Genomic DNA, 14,946 nt, shown 5'->3' with positions numbered 1-14,946 from the left:
TCCTGTCTGAATGGAGAGAAGAAGCGGGACTATCCTGCAGCAGATGCTGACAGTTGGAGTGTGGCTAGAAGCAATTGCACCTGGTGCAAGGGTCCGTCCACCAGGGACCCAATAACTCTGTGACTGGGGGTGATCAATGTTGTGGGCCTGTCCCCCAGATCCTCAATGGAACTGTGGCACTCCTAAAGCCAGCCTGAACATCCTCCTGTGTCAACCCTGTCATTGATGCCTTGGCATATGACGAAGTGTGTCTGATCAGTTGGTGCGGCTGAAGTCGGGATCGACATTTGGCCTAGGGCAACCGCTGCAAGCAAGCCTGCAGTCCCTGCATCCTAAGAGTGAAAACTGCAAACCTATTGTGCTGGCCAGAGTACCTGTCTCCCATGAATGGCTAGCCTGACTGACTCACGGGTGTCAAGTGAAGTAGGCTGCTCTAAAGATTGAGGCGGCCTCTTTGAGGCACTACGTGCTGAACTAGCACCTGGCAACCAAGGCACTTAAGACTCCAGTGCCAGATGAGACTTCTGCCATCTTGCTCCCAACAGCTCCGTGAAGTAGATCATCATTACCTGAGCCCGGCTTATAGTGAAGAGGACTACTGAACCACCTCTACCATGGGTGAGCATACTCACTAGAGGATTCGGACCTGCCTGGCCCATGAGGCCTTCCAATGCTGGCTTTAAAAGCCAAGAAAGCGGAGATAAAATTATCTCCCTATTACCTAGCTGTCGCTAATGCCAGTTAGCGACAGCTAGTAGGAGATAGCGACCATCTTGGGCCCCGCTTTGCATGTCAGTGATATTTATCACTAATGACATGCAAAGTGGGCGTGCCAAGATGTTAGCGACTGGAAACAGTCGCTAACATCGCTATATTCTATTACCAACTTTTGGAGATATTCGCGGTAAGCGCGAATATCTCCAAAAGCTAACACCTGCCCCTGAGCAGTTCTTAGCCATGTTATCCAATGGTAGGTGGATAACATGGCTAAGAGCATTAGCTCGGTAATGCATGAATATCGCTGACTTTTCAGCGATATTCATGCATTTCGGCCGATTTGTATTGCTTAGAAGATATACCTTGATAATAGCAAGGTTCCTAAGCAATAAAAATCGCCGCAGCTCGGCGATAACAATATCGCCGCAAAACCAACATAGCGATAATTATCGCTAGTTGTTGGTAATATGCCCCTTGGTCCTTTGCACACAGCCACCCGCATGAGGGCCATCGAAGCTCTATTCCGCTAGGCAGAAGAGACCAGTGAGAACCTATACAGATTATTTTGCCCACAGAAGTCTTATATCATATAGGAGCGGATGTTATACCGCCGGTACCTTTGAATCTTCGCTTTGATTGGGAAAGTTGGTGGCGTATCAGGGCCACTTCTACTATCCTGTCTTGTTACAGCTGAAAGTTTGGTCGCCTACACGAATGATTATTGATTACACACCCCTGCTATTATTCTAAACTTCGGACATATTTGTTTCTGGTGATCTAAAAAGGATTGGGGTATCCTTTCACTATGAAGTGATGGCAATTTTTGAAAAGTGGCTCCCTAGTGACTGAGATGGAATTAGAAATTGATATTATTGTGTACTGTGCCATTTTGATGACTTGTGCATGGATTTGAATTGAAGTTTATTGACAACTTCTGAATGTACACTATTTATTATATCAATCAATCAATCAGAGCATTTGTATAGCGCACTACTCACCCAGAGGGTCTCAAGGGGCTAGGGGAGGGGGGTCCGCTACTGCTCGAACAGCCAGGTCTTGAGTTGCTTCCTGAAGGCGAGGTGGTCCTGGGTCAGGCGGAGGTGGGTTGGGAGGGAGTTCCATGTCTTGGCGGCGAGGTAGGAGAAGGACCGTCCCCCTGTGGTGGCTCTTCGGATGCGGGGGACAGCGGCGAGGGCGTGGCCGGTCGATCGGAGCTGGCGTTTGGGAGCGTAGAAGTTGAGGCGACTGTTGAGGTACCCTGGGCCTTGGTTGTGTAGGGCTTTGTGTGCGTGGGTGAGGAGACGGAAGGTGATTCTCTTGTTGACCGGGAGCCAGTGCAGGTCTCTCAGGTGTCCGGAGATGTGGCTGCGACGGGGGATGTCCAGGATGAGTCGTGCTGAGGCGTTCTGGATCCGCTGGAGTCTCTTCTGGAGTTTGGCGGTGGTTCCGGCGTAGAGGGAGTTGCCGTAGTCCAGGCGGCTGGTGACGAGGGCCTGGGTGACCGTCTTCCTGGTCTCGGTGGGGATCCACCGGAAGATCTTACGTAGCATGCGCAGGATGTTGAAGCACGACGAGGAGACTGCGTTGACGTGTCTGGTCATGGAGAGGGAGGAGTCCAGGATGAATCCCAGGTTGCGTGCGTGGTCTGTTGGTTTGGGTGCGCTGCCTATATGAACAGGAGCTTGGCCAAAACACCGTTTGGATATTGGATTCGATTAGGCACCATCTGATTTTGATTGCCCACCATTTGGAACTTTTTTTGGTCTACACATTATATCATCTGCCCTGACGAAGTTTCTTTGATAAGAACGAAACGCGTTGGCTGTTGTTCCATTTTAAATACGAAGAAGAAGAAAATAATATTGATAAAGTTTACTCCTGGCTCTTCTGTGACTGCAAACCTGGTGCTGCCTCAACGCTTCTTGAAGGCCCACAGAACTGACACCACCAGAACCCAAGCCCATATGGTAGAGGAAAAAGGGTTGATAGAGTGCCCAGCAGCGGGCACACCTTGAAGCGCATGGGATGCGCATCCAGCTATCTGGTATCTAACATACTATCCTAGTGTGTAGTTTTGTGTGTTTACCAAAGTACTTGTCTTTTTTAAAACAAATGCACTGGGCTAGATAGTGTTGCATGTGGAAAGCATAGTGAGAGTAATTATGAGATGAAGAGTTAGAGACAGCACAAGGGGCAGACCTCAGAGTCTTCATCCACTTAAGTAGGTGGTAACTTATGGTCAACCCAATTATAAACAATGTTCTCAACCATTACAGACTTCAAGTAACATATTATGACATACTAACAACATCACAAACGGAATTAGTAATGTTTGGAGATACTACCCCAACATCCATGGCACTTGTAGTGTTGTCCTTAAAGCAGTCCACATCTACCCTCACTTTACTCTGTCAACACCATGGAGCAAACACACATTACCATTACTATTGGCTACATTATGATACATAACCCACTCAACATGTCCTTAGCCTACATTTTGCCACTTATAGGCTGGCCTTGCAGAGCATCCTGCATCGACTCAACACGACTAGGGATGCACTGCAGCTCAACACTGGCATTAAACTTTCCCCACAAATTGACGTATAAGTAACATCATAACTAAACTGCGTGCACATATCCTAAACGTTGTAATGTCTGTGCATCACCCCTAAATCAGCAAAATACTCGTATACTGACAAGTGCCACCATTTCAACAAGGATGTATGACGTTACAACGCATACTTTTACAACGCATACCTTTACAACGCATTTTTTACAACGCAACATCCATTACAATGCAGTCCATTACAATGCATGCATTACAACAAATTTTTAAAAACGACCTTTACAATGCATTCCATTACAACGCATACTACCTTTACAACGCATACCATTACAACGCATAACATTACATTGCATGTATAGTAAGTATTGGATAGTGTAGGGGTAAAAATTACTATTCTAACTCCAGGGGGGTGCAACAGTAGGGTAAGTGTTGGATAGTGTAGGGGTAAAAATTACTATTCTAACTCCAGGGGGTGCAACAGTAGGGTAAGTGTTGGATAGTGTAAGGGTACTATGCGTTGCAATGTTATGCGTTGTAATGGTATGCGTTGTAATGACATGCATTGTAGTGGTATGCGTTGTAGTGTCATGCGTTGTAATGGTTGCGTTGTAATGGCATGCGATGTAATGGATGTTGCGTTGTAAAAGTTTTGTTGTAATGGTAGTGCATTGTAAAAGTTGTGTTGTAAAGGTTGTTTCCCTTCAACAATGGCCACAAGAATGAAAGCTGTAATGGTTAATAATAAGTGTATTGCTAAATGTAAGTGCAAGAACAAGGGCAAATGTATGCTCTCTCTGGTATTGACCCGAGTGGAGAGCAGTGTGTGGCCCTTGGAGAGTTTATCTCAAAATCTTTCTTCTTGCCTTGTGGTGTCCCTCAGGGGTCCTCACTGAGTCCAATGCTTTTCACCATATATGTGGCTCCCTTAGGCAAGTTGATCAGTTTCTTTGGCTTTGCCAGTGTGTCCTATGCCAATGACACTCAAATTGTGGTGTTGATCTCCATCAATGTTGATGAGGTCGCTATCCGCTTTAACAGATGCATGTTTGAAATTGTTAGCTGGATGAGTGACAAATGCCTCAAGTTGAACTCGGAAAAAACAGAGGTTCTCCTCTTTGGGAAGGACACCTCCTTTGGAATCAATCTTGGTGGCCCCAGAATCTGGGTCTTCCCCCCCATGCCAGTCCCTAAAGTCAAGAATTATAGGGTAATCTTTATCTCTAATCTGCGGTTCGTAGACCAGATTAATACATTTACCTTATCCTGTTTCTTTCTGCTGAGAACTTTGAGGAAGGTTCTGCCTTTTATTTCTTTTGATTTGCAGAAATCTGTTGTCATTACGTTGATGTTATCAGGGTTGGATTATTGCTATGCCCTTTATTTGGGCACACATCAACGTTCTCTAAACAAGCTTCAGACACTGCAGAACGCAGCTGTCCGCCTTCTTAAGAAAAATACCGAATATCGAATCAGTTTCGGGTGCCTTATCGGAGCTTCACTGGCTTCCAGTTAAAAAGCAAGTGGCCTTTAAGGTTCTCTGTAAGGCACACAAAGCACTCTACTGTTCTGTGCCTAGGTACCTGAAAAAGAAATTGGTATGGTACACACCTAATAGACTGTTGTGCTCTGCAGCTTCCGAAACAGTCATTGTTCCAAAAATCAAGGAAGTCACCAGGGGTGGGAGAAGCTTTGTTCACGCCACCTGCCAACTTTGGAATTGACTGCCTTGGCACCTCAAATGTCAATCCAATATGACAAGCTTTAGGAAACGTTTGAAATCCTTGTTGTTTTCTCTTCCAGGTCGGCAGGGTCTTGGGCTCAATGTCCGCGGACTCGATAATTCTCGCCTCGGTGCCTACTCTAATCATGGGTCCCACTCTGCAACTCTGGGCAATAGCTTGCTTAATCTCCACAACGGCCCCAATAGCGCTGGGATGCCTGGCTTCACCTTGGGGGTGCCCAGTAGGGAGCATCTCACAGGGAAAGCCAGGAAGGGTTCCACAGTGGTATACAGCGCCAGGATGCCCCGAGATGGGGTGGCAGTGCGCTTTACAAATATACCTACATTTACATATACATTCCTTTGTAGTTTTGTATCCGCCCGTTGCCTCCGTTTAGTAAATTGCAGATATTTAGCGCCAACCCGCCCTAGGGCATTCATGGGCTCTAAACAATTCAAATCAAATCAATTGATTGCTGGTACATGATCATCAGGATGTGCATCTACAACAATGTTACTGAGATGCTTAATTTACTTGTGCATCCCCCTAGCATCAACCGTTCCTCTGGCGGATGATGCCTCTACAAGACCTAGCAAGAGCAGCAGAAGATGCTAAAGCCAAGAGCATGCAAGGGCACACAATATTGTATTGTATTGTAATTGCATTCATATAGCGCTTACTTCCCCTGACGAGGCGTCGAACCGCTTTTTCGGCGAGTAGCACGCTACTCCGGAACCTATAAAGGATTAGTGTTGACTTAGTATAGTGAAATATGCAAGTAAATTGAGTGGTGGATAGGTTAGTCAGTTATTTGGATTCAGAAGGATAGGGGAGGGATAGAAGAGGGAAAAAGGTTTGCATTTATATATCATTAAGTGTGCTTTGGGGCTCCTCTTAGGCAGTTCAGATTAACTTCTTCTTACAGATGGTTACTAGCAATATGCTAGAGATAAGATGTGTAAAAGGGCACTCCTTGTCTGCTGGAGAAGTTCCCAATTAGGGACTGTGTGCCCTTGCGCGGGATGGTGGATGAGGCCCATGACTGGCCAAGTGATGGCAAAGTAGAGAGATAGACAATCTGGGAACACTCCAGCAGCGCCAGGTTGCCAGTGCCACTAGTATCAGGGACTACCTTACCACCAATTCATTTCGATTACATAGAAATACTCTGCCACGTAATAAAAAGTACTTGAAGAAATAGGGCCGTGGACCAAAAATCTGAGCCACGACTCCTTCCCTGACAGACTCCCACCCTACCATCTACCCTTAAAAAAAAAGTCCCATGGAACAATTGTTGTTTGTATGCATGTTGTACCTCGGTTCGGATATCGGGTATAAGGGGTTGATCCTGTGTATCATTCAATACATTTCACAACAAGTTGGTCATTGAAATGTCACTTAGAACTCACGGCAATCTAATAAATTGAATTATCAAACATGGTCATGTATTGCTTTGGTGCCCTCCGGTGACAGAAGAGCGAACTGCAGTTTTACCTAATATTTCTAAATCACCACTTTTGCTTTTCAACTCATTGACAGAGGCAAATCAGCTTCAAGGTGGTTGAGATTTTTTTATGGAGGTTGTGCCAGTTTTTTCGAGGGCTGTAGATGATGACGAAGAAGTGACGGATGAGAACGAAGTAGGCCTGGCTATCCAAAGAGAACTAGAAACGAAAAGGGAGGTTATGTATCGTGGAAATCTGGCCATCAACGTAAATCTCCAACGATACTCGTTTATCTTGCTCACATTTTGTTCTGGCCGTTGGAAACAATGCAGAAGGTTTTCTGTCAACTTACGTTCTGAATTATTCTGAAAGGTGGGAATCAACTGGATCTGCTAAGGTGTGCAATGAAAGGTGTATAAAGTCTCATCAAAGACATGGCTCCCTTTCAAACAGATTCTTGTGTTTTCTACCGCTTGGTTTCTGATTCCACAACACTCGTCTGCCAGCGCACCAGCCATGTGGCCGAGGATCAGCAGCAGTGTCAATGGTGTGAAAAGGTGTTCAGCTGCAGGGAGAAGGCACATTTAAAAGTGACTGTTCCATCCACTTGCCCCGTAGCCAGTTATAAACCCACTGAATCAGTTTTCACACTCCCAGTCCCATTTCTGAAAGCTATGACTACCATAGAATCCACACAAGAAACGTCTTTTTCATTGCTGGAGCAGCCCAATTTTGTTGATGGCCTACCTGCTGCAGATCTGAGTTACTACTAGGTGTGGCAGATTCCTGCAGGGCTGTACCAGTGTTAAACGGATGCCATCAAACTAGACTCGGTTGCAATTGACCCATTCAAGCCTGTGTTGTCTTATTATAATCTTCGCTGTTTCTCCACGGATAATAGCATAGAAATACATAGATATACTGGAATGAGCATAGAAATACTGGAAAAATAGTCCTATCCAAAGAAATTCAATGCAACCTCTACACATTAAGATTGCCATCAGTGTTGCACTCTCTATTATATCTGTGTATGTTTTGTACTCTTGTCTCGTTCGTGACTTATTTCTTAAAATATGTGTTTATTTTATTTGAAATAATTAAAGCCATCCTGTTTCTGGCCCAGCTAACTCAGAATCTGCTTTTCAGGGACAACAGACAAAAGTAATTACGGTTAGTGTAGCATTCTGTAGAACTTCACATACTTATAAAGACAATTCACAACGGTAAGGGTGTATGTGTAAATCTGTGCCAACGCCACTCCTATCTCTATGTGCATAGTTCTTCGAAGAGAATGCACAGAGCTCATATATACCAACAGACCCGATACAGGCGGAAGACTCCCCATTTCTGAAGAAAAAAATGTTTTATTGTAGGTGTCTCCAGCCTGAAATTGTGTCTCCCTTAGTAGAAGTTAGTGAGGATTTAAAAAATAACACTCGCACTTTTCTGTTCTAAAATATTGCCATGTATGATAGCTACATACACATCCTCTTACATTCAAATGTAAAAGGGGGTAGCAAGAGGAGTGGCTGGAAAATGGGGAATATCTACCACAGTGTCAGATGATAAAAGGGAAATAAAGGGGCACAAGGAGGAACATGCAAAAGCAAAAATACACCTACAAAGCTAAGTCATTTGCAGTTTACCAAAGACAGATCCACATCCACTTCAGCAGGGCATGTGGAATTTGCACCATGTTACCAGTCTTGAATCAGTACCCAGTGAGTAACCCACTTGGATAGAGTATGCATTGGCCCATGCATTAACTAGCCTATACATTTCATGGTTCAAACTCCTCAAGATCAGGTAACCTAGGAACTCAGCTGGGGCCACTGGAATGGTCCCTTAGATGTGATGGTTCTTTTGGTTATTGGTTGGAGTCACTCTTGTGGTGGCATAGGGGCATTTTGGCATTCCTGCAGCAACTGGTGTGCATGATGTCTTGGTATTCTTCAACTGCCAGCCTTGGCACCTTATTTATGGCACAACTGCTAACTTGGCTTTCCCTTTGGCTTGGGCCCACGGGGTGTTGGGTGTAATGTGTTGATGACAAAAACATATTTGATCTAGGAAGTATTGAAACTCCTGCACCCCAAATTGTGGTCCATTGTTAATCTTGAGGTTAACTGTTAGCCGGCAGATGGCTACTACCTTTTGCTGTTTGGAGGGGCTCCTTTTGTAATGGCAGTATTCAGTTACACTTATTTCTGGCACTTGAAATGTTCAACCATCACCACCAACAGGTGTCTTCCTTCTGGGGACAGGCAGAAGTATGGCCAAAAGCTGCACAACAGAGTGTGGTTTAGTGACTCTGATGCTGTTGGGGCGGAAAGTGATGGACGCACACTCCTGCACTGAGTGCCCGCCCCAGTGGTAATGATGTCTGAATTGCTAATGCAGATTTTTTGTGTCGGGGTGAACAAGGATCATGCGTGTGTGACATGACACAGTCTGTCTTGCAGCTTACAGACTTTCTGGGCTGGCCCTGCATTGGTTTGTGTAGCGCTGCACAGTGCATGTGTGGTATACATGTGATGAGTATATGCGTGACTGTGAATTGTACAATACAAGGATAATGTAGTGCTGTATAGTGGGTGTATATTATATGCATGTGCTGAGTTAATGTGTGGCAGTCAATGGTACGACATATGGAAAACTCAGGGTTCCATTTTGGGAGACCCAGGGCTGACTGAAGGAACATGAGGAAAGGATGTAAAGGATCCTCCCTGGCAGATTTGGGGACATTAAGTACAACATCAGAAAGATATACATATGTATTCATGGTGGATGAAGACATCACTCTCCATCACAAACCCTTGGTGTCCAAATGAAAAAAGAGACAAGGAGGAATAGGATTTACTCCTGAATGTATATACTTAGGGCCTCATTTATGAGGCTGTGCGTCACTTTTACGCTGTCGGTGCGTCACTTTTTGTGATGCACCAGTGGCGTAAAAAATGCACCTTGTTGCGCCATATTTACAAAGTGACGCATCTAGGTAGATGCGTCACTTTGTAAACCCCTGCGCCGCATTATACCTGCGCCAGGTATAATGTATGCAAGGGGGGGCGTTTTGACGCAAGAAAGGGTCATGGAAGTGACGCAGTGAAATCTATAAGATTTCACTGCGCCATTTCTTGGCCGGTAATGCGTCAAAATCTTACGCCTGCTTCATGGCAGGCGTAAGACTGACGCAGGCACTAACAACATGGGACTTGCCCATGTGAAAGTACACATTGCTGGAGTTGCGTCACTTATGTGACACACTCCAGCAATGCTTCACTTTTGCGTCTACAGATACGTCAGAAATACTGACGTATCTGTAACTCCTTGCAACATGATGCGTCATATTATAAATATGATGCATCAATCATGTTGCAAGGAGTGCGCACTGAGAAGTGCTGCATCGCTGTTTTCACGCAGCGATGCGTCATTTTTCATAAATGAGGCCCTTAGTGTTGCATAGAATTAGAACCAGACATGCCAGTTTTGAAGTAAAACCCAAAACCAGTTGTTGGACATGGGAAAAAGAAGAAAAAAGTCACTGAGTGCCCTAAACACTGGAGCCACTGTGATTTATGGTTTAACTGTTTTTATTGAATTCAGCAAAGAAAACAAGGAGATCACACCATGTACATTCTATGCTTAAGTTGACGATGGCAAGACATACAATCAGATAAAGGCCAAGAAATGTGTGCATACAATACGCGTAGTGCAGTCCTGTAAATGCTGGTACCTGGTATGAGAGGATAAAGGAAGGAACGAAACCTAGAACCCCCCCCCCCCGCCGTCCCATTCACCCCACCCGTCCAGTGCTCCCCTTCTGCCCAGATTCTCTCCCCGGTCCTCCCTCCGCCCAAGCCCCAGCAACTATGCCCGCCTTAAGAATCTGCCGCCTTGGGATCCGTAAGCCTCAGCAACCTCAGATACTGTGGGCATGTGATTTCTCTAAATTCGGTGGACAGCAGTGATAGAAATGGTTGCCAAAGATCCTCATATTTGTCTCCCTCTCCCGCCATAGTGAGTGACAGTTTCTCCATCCCGAGGACATGCCATAGCCTGTGCAACCAACGTGTCAAGGAGGGTATGGTAGAGGTACGCCAATGTGTAAGTATGTTTTGCACTGCAGAGCCCAGTGCGATAGCGATTTGTCTGCCTCTGCGGGAGCGTAGTGGATAGGTCAGTGGGTTGGAGAGCCCTAATAAGATATACGCTGGAAAGCGCGGGAGATCTGTTTCAAAATGTCTGTCCACTTCAGCTAACACTTGCCCCCAGTAAGGTTGTATTTGTTCACACTCCCACAACAGATATACTAGGTTGCCAACTCGGCCACATTCCCACCAACAATGTGCGTCCCGGCTGCAGTCCATCTCATGTATCCTTTCTGAAGTATAGTACCAGTATGTAGCCACTTTTGTGAACGTCTCCGTGAGCCCCATATGATATGCAGAGTGGCGTGCCCTACAGTAAATCCTCTCCCACTCCTTATGGCTAAGGGTCCTACCTAATTCCCTCTCATTTCGTTCCCTGCCTGGGTTGTGTATGTGCGTCTGTGTGACCTGTAGCATCTTACAGAGATCGGATGCGAGTTTTGCCTCGGACGTGCAAGAGATGAGCCATCGCTCATACGGTAGGAGCCGTCTGGCCGTGCTTGTACGTGCCTGTGGGTGCAGAGCCCAGTGCCGCACTTGGAGATATCGGAACCGTTCTGTTTCTGGGAAGCTATATTCCTGTTTAAATTGAAGGAAAGGAATTACCCCCTCGGCTCTGTAGACGTGTTATAAGAATCGGCATCCCACGGGTCTCCAATGGGCAAAAGTCGTCCCCGCTGCACCGGGGGCAAAGTCAGGATTATCCACCAGCGGGGTGAGCGGGGAAGGGAATGTCGTAAGGTCGTGCGCAAGGTTAGTGGAGTCCCACACTTCCAGGGGGACTCGCGTTATATGCGAAGCGTACAGGTTAGGAGGTCTGTGGGGTTTGCGGAGGAAAGGGATTTCTTGTAGTGGGCGACCAGCCACGGCCTGGTCCTGAAAGAGCCAATGTTTCTCTGACTCCCATTTGCTCCATTCGACCAAGTATCTCAATTGCGACGCTTGGTAGTATTTGGATAGATCGGGAATCCCCAAACCACCCATCTCCAGGGCAAGCGTGACCAACGCCCTCAGCATTCTGGGCTTCCTGCCCTGCCATATAAATTGGGCCAATTCAGATTGTGTCTGTCGAATCCAGCCCGGCGGGTGGCTGCAGCGGCAGAGCACGGAAAAGGTAGAGGATCTGCGGTAAGATAGTCATTTTGACCGCTGCAATCCTGCCTAACCAAGAGATTGGGTAATGTCTCCACCGGTTCATCTCACCCCGAATTTTCCCCTGGAGCGTATTATAATTGGCCGTGACCATAGTGAGGAGTGAAGAGGCCAGTTGGATCCCTAGATATGGAATGGTGTCTGTTGCCCACTGGATGGGAAAGAGGCCTTGCAGATAGGCTCTCCTGGATGGAGACACCGACAGATCCAAGGCTATCGAGCCACTGTGATTTAGACGAAAGATAGAGCCATACACCAAAATGCACATAGGAACCTCAGAACCCAAGTGCTCAGACCCACACCACCGAAGGACAGTGTGGTAGAAATGTCAAACAGTCATAATAACCTGGTACATCGTGTACCAGGTTATTATTACTGTCTGACATTTCTACCACACTGTCCTTCGGTGGTATAGACCCACACCACAAAGAACAGTGTGGTAGAAATGTCAAACCAAGCACCTTTTACGTTACAGACAGACAATCATTTTTGTAAGGCACTGGGAGATTAAGTGATTTGCCCAGAATCACAGAATGTTGAGCGTCCCTGCCGAGGCTCAAACCCGGTTACCCAGCTCCGAGGTCGACCACCCTAGTCGTTAGGCCACATTCTCTCCCATTTCATTTTTTGGAAGGCTTCCACTTGTAATGGTCTCCAATTCAACTCTTTGTCTTTCTTGACCAGCTCTCAGTAGCTTTGTGAGAGTAGTCAAGCTGAAGATGAACCGTCTGCAATGATTGGCCATGTCCAGGAAGCTGTGTCAAGGGGCAGAGCTGGAGATACTGCTTCCTGCTTAGTGTGGTCCATGTGTAGTAAAGCAGCACATTGAAACCACTCAGCTGATTGGCTTTCATCAAAGGAAAGGCGGGCTTTCATAATGTTAGGCTGGTCCTGGTTGGTGTTATTTGCATCTCAGATCGTATGTGGTGCAGCTGATCCCAATGTATCCATAAGAGAGGTGCAGGTGGAGCTCAAATAACACTTAAGTGGGTGGTACAAAAAGTGCTGCAGGCACACTAGTAGCATTTAATCATTTTCACATGATATTTGTGCATTTTGCATAGTTTTTTGAAAATGCAACAACACACTGTAGAACAAGTATCACCTAAATCCTAATTAAAATACATGGAATGCCCTCTTTCAATATCATAGCTCTTAAAGACATGGGTTGTGGTGGAGAAGTAGAGAGTGTGCTACTAACCTCCTTGTTGTTGAAAGCGTACAGATTAATTTAAAGTTTTGGACATGAGATCGCAAAATCTCATTAGAAGTCCGACTGTTATTAGTAATGAAGTAGCCTTGCAGCCTGTGTGGGCAGTTTTAAACTAGAATTTCAATGTGGAAAATTAAACCTTTTGGAATAAGAACAGTGGTCTGTGACCAGGTATGGAACCAATTAGAGTTTAAATTGCATGAACAAATGCAATTAAATTAATGAATAACCTAAACGAGATAATGGCGCATGTAAAAATACTTATTTATGCATCCAAACAATTACTTATTAAAGAGCAACTCAATTACTAATGTAACGACCATAGGTTGCGCGCAAAAGGAGAAGTGAAAGGATAGAATAGTGGTGTTGGGAAGTGATTGCCAGCATCCGGAGGGAGCGGCAGACGACGACACTGAGTCCTTCTGAATAAGATAGGGGCATTCCCAGATCCTGGAAGAAATACACATCTGGTGATGTGCCTGGAGCACACCGGATTAATCGTACCTTGGCGTTATTGAGCCTCTTGGCATGCTTTACTAATCAGACCTGTCTAGCCAGGCTTGGCTGCAGGTGTAGGTTGCTCTCACATACAGTCCTGATGAAGACTCGCAGCAAAGGTTCAAATCCCCGATTGCACAGTTGAGTCGAAACGTCGACACTCTTCCTTTGATCAAGACCTGTACCTACTATGTACCTTACTATGTTATTGGAATTTGCATTAAGTGCACACTGAAAGTTTACAGATTACTTGTAAATCCTTTATGGACAGGCTTGCTGGAACTGATCTTTGTTATCAGTATTTGAAAATTCGTTAAATTGTCTATATCTTATTCTTTGATTCACCATCTCACTTTCCAACACCACTATTCTATCCTTTCACTTCTCCTTTTGCGCGCAACCTATGGTCTTTACATTAGCAATTGAGTTGCTCTTTAATAAATATCTTGAAATTTATCAGATATTGTGGCGCTTGTGTTCATGTGTGGCCCATTTAATTGTTTGGATGCATAAATAAGTATTTTTACATGCACCATTATCTCGTTTCGGTTATTCATTAATTTAATTGCATTGGTTCATGCAATTTAAACTCTAATTGGTTCCATACCTGGTTACGGACCACTGTTCTTATTCCAGTACTGCGCCCAGGTCCGGCTGACTTTAGGGGCTACCCCATTATCGATAATGGCTAAATTAAACCTTTTGCCAGGCTCAAACCTGAAATGCATTCAGAAAGTAGCTCTATTTAAAAAATGTAGGGAGCTCTATCCATATTCATACATCCAGTTTTTACTCACATTTTTATATAGAACAAATACAAATATAAAATTTTGAGAATAACCTATTATAATATCATTTTCTCATTCAAAACATAATTATGTCCAAAGACAAGTATTATTTAACATTAAAATTGTATTCCGATTTCATACTATTCACGAATTTAATTAAAACCCAGATCCCCAAAAAACAGCTTCTGCCAACACATGTTTCATGATATTCGCACCAGCTTCTTCAAGGCTGAAAGAAACACACATTTTGTGATCAATAAGCGCTAGACTGTGAGATTCTATTAAAGTTCATTCTGATTGCATTAAACAGTACATGATTAAAACACCTTGATAGATCTCTCAATATTCTAATGTACATGCTACACTTCATTATTTTCATTTAAAGAGCGAACGTTGTCCTATATATACACTTTATCCTCTTATTAGTATTGTTGTCATTTCAAATAATCACATTTGTACTTTCGTGCCTGAATGCCCCTTAGACATAATTCAAAACCAAACATTATAAACGTTGTAACGATCACATTAAAATTGTAATACTCTTCTCTGCAAATTCAACCTGGAGAAAACTCAAAACAATCCAAAACTATTTGACATCATATAATTATCAATTTAAGATTCCCCACAGAAATCTGTCGTGCACATTTATAATTATCCATAAAATTCCAACATAATAATTTTACTATATTCGATTT

Source organism: Lissotriton helveticus, chromosome 8 (genome assembly GCF_964261635.1).
Source record: "Lissotriton helveticus chromosome 8, aLisHel1.1, whole genome shotgun sequence".
NCBI lineage: Eukaryota > Metazoa > Chordata > Amphibia > Caudata > Salamandridae > Lissotriton > Lissotriton helveticus.
Note: the sequence above shows the minus strand (reverse complement) of the source record.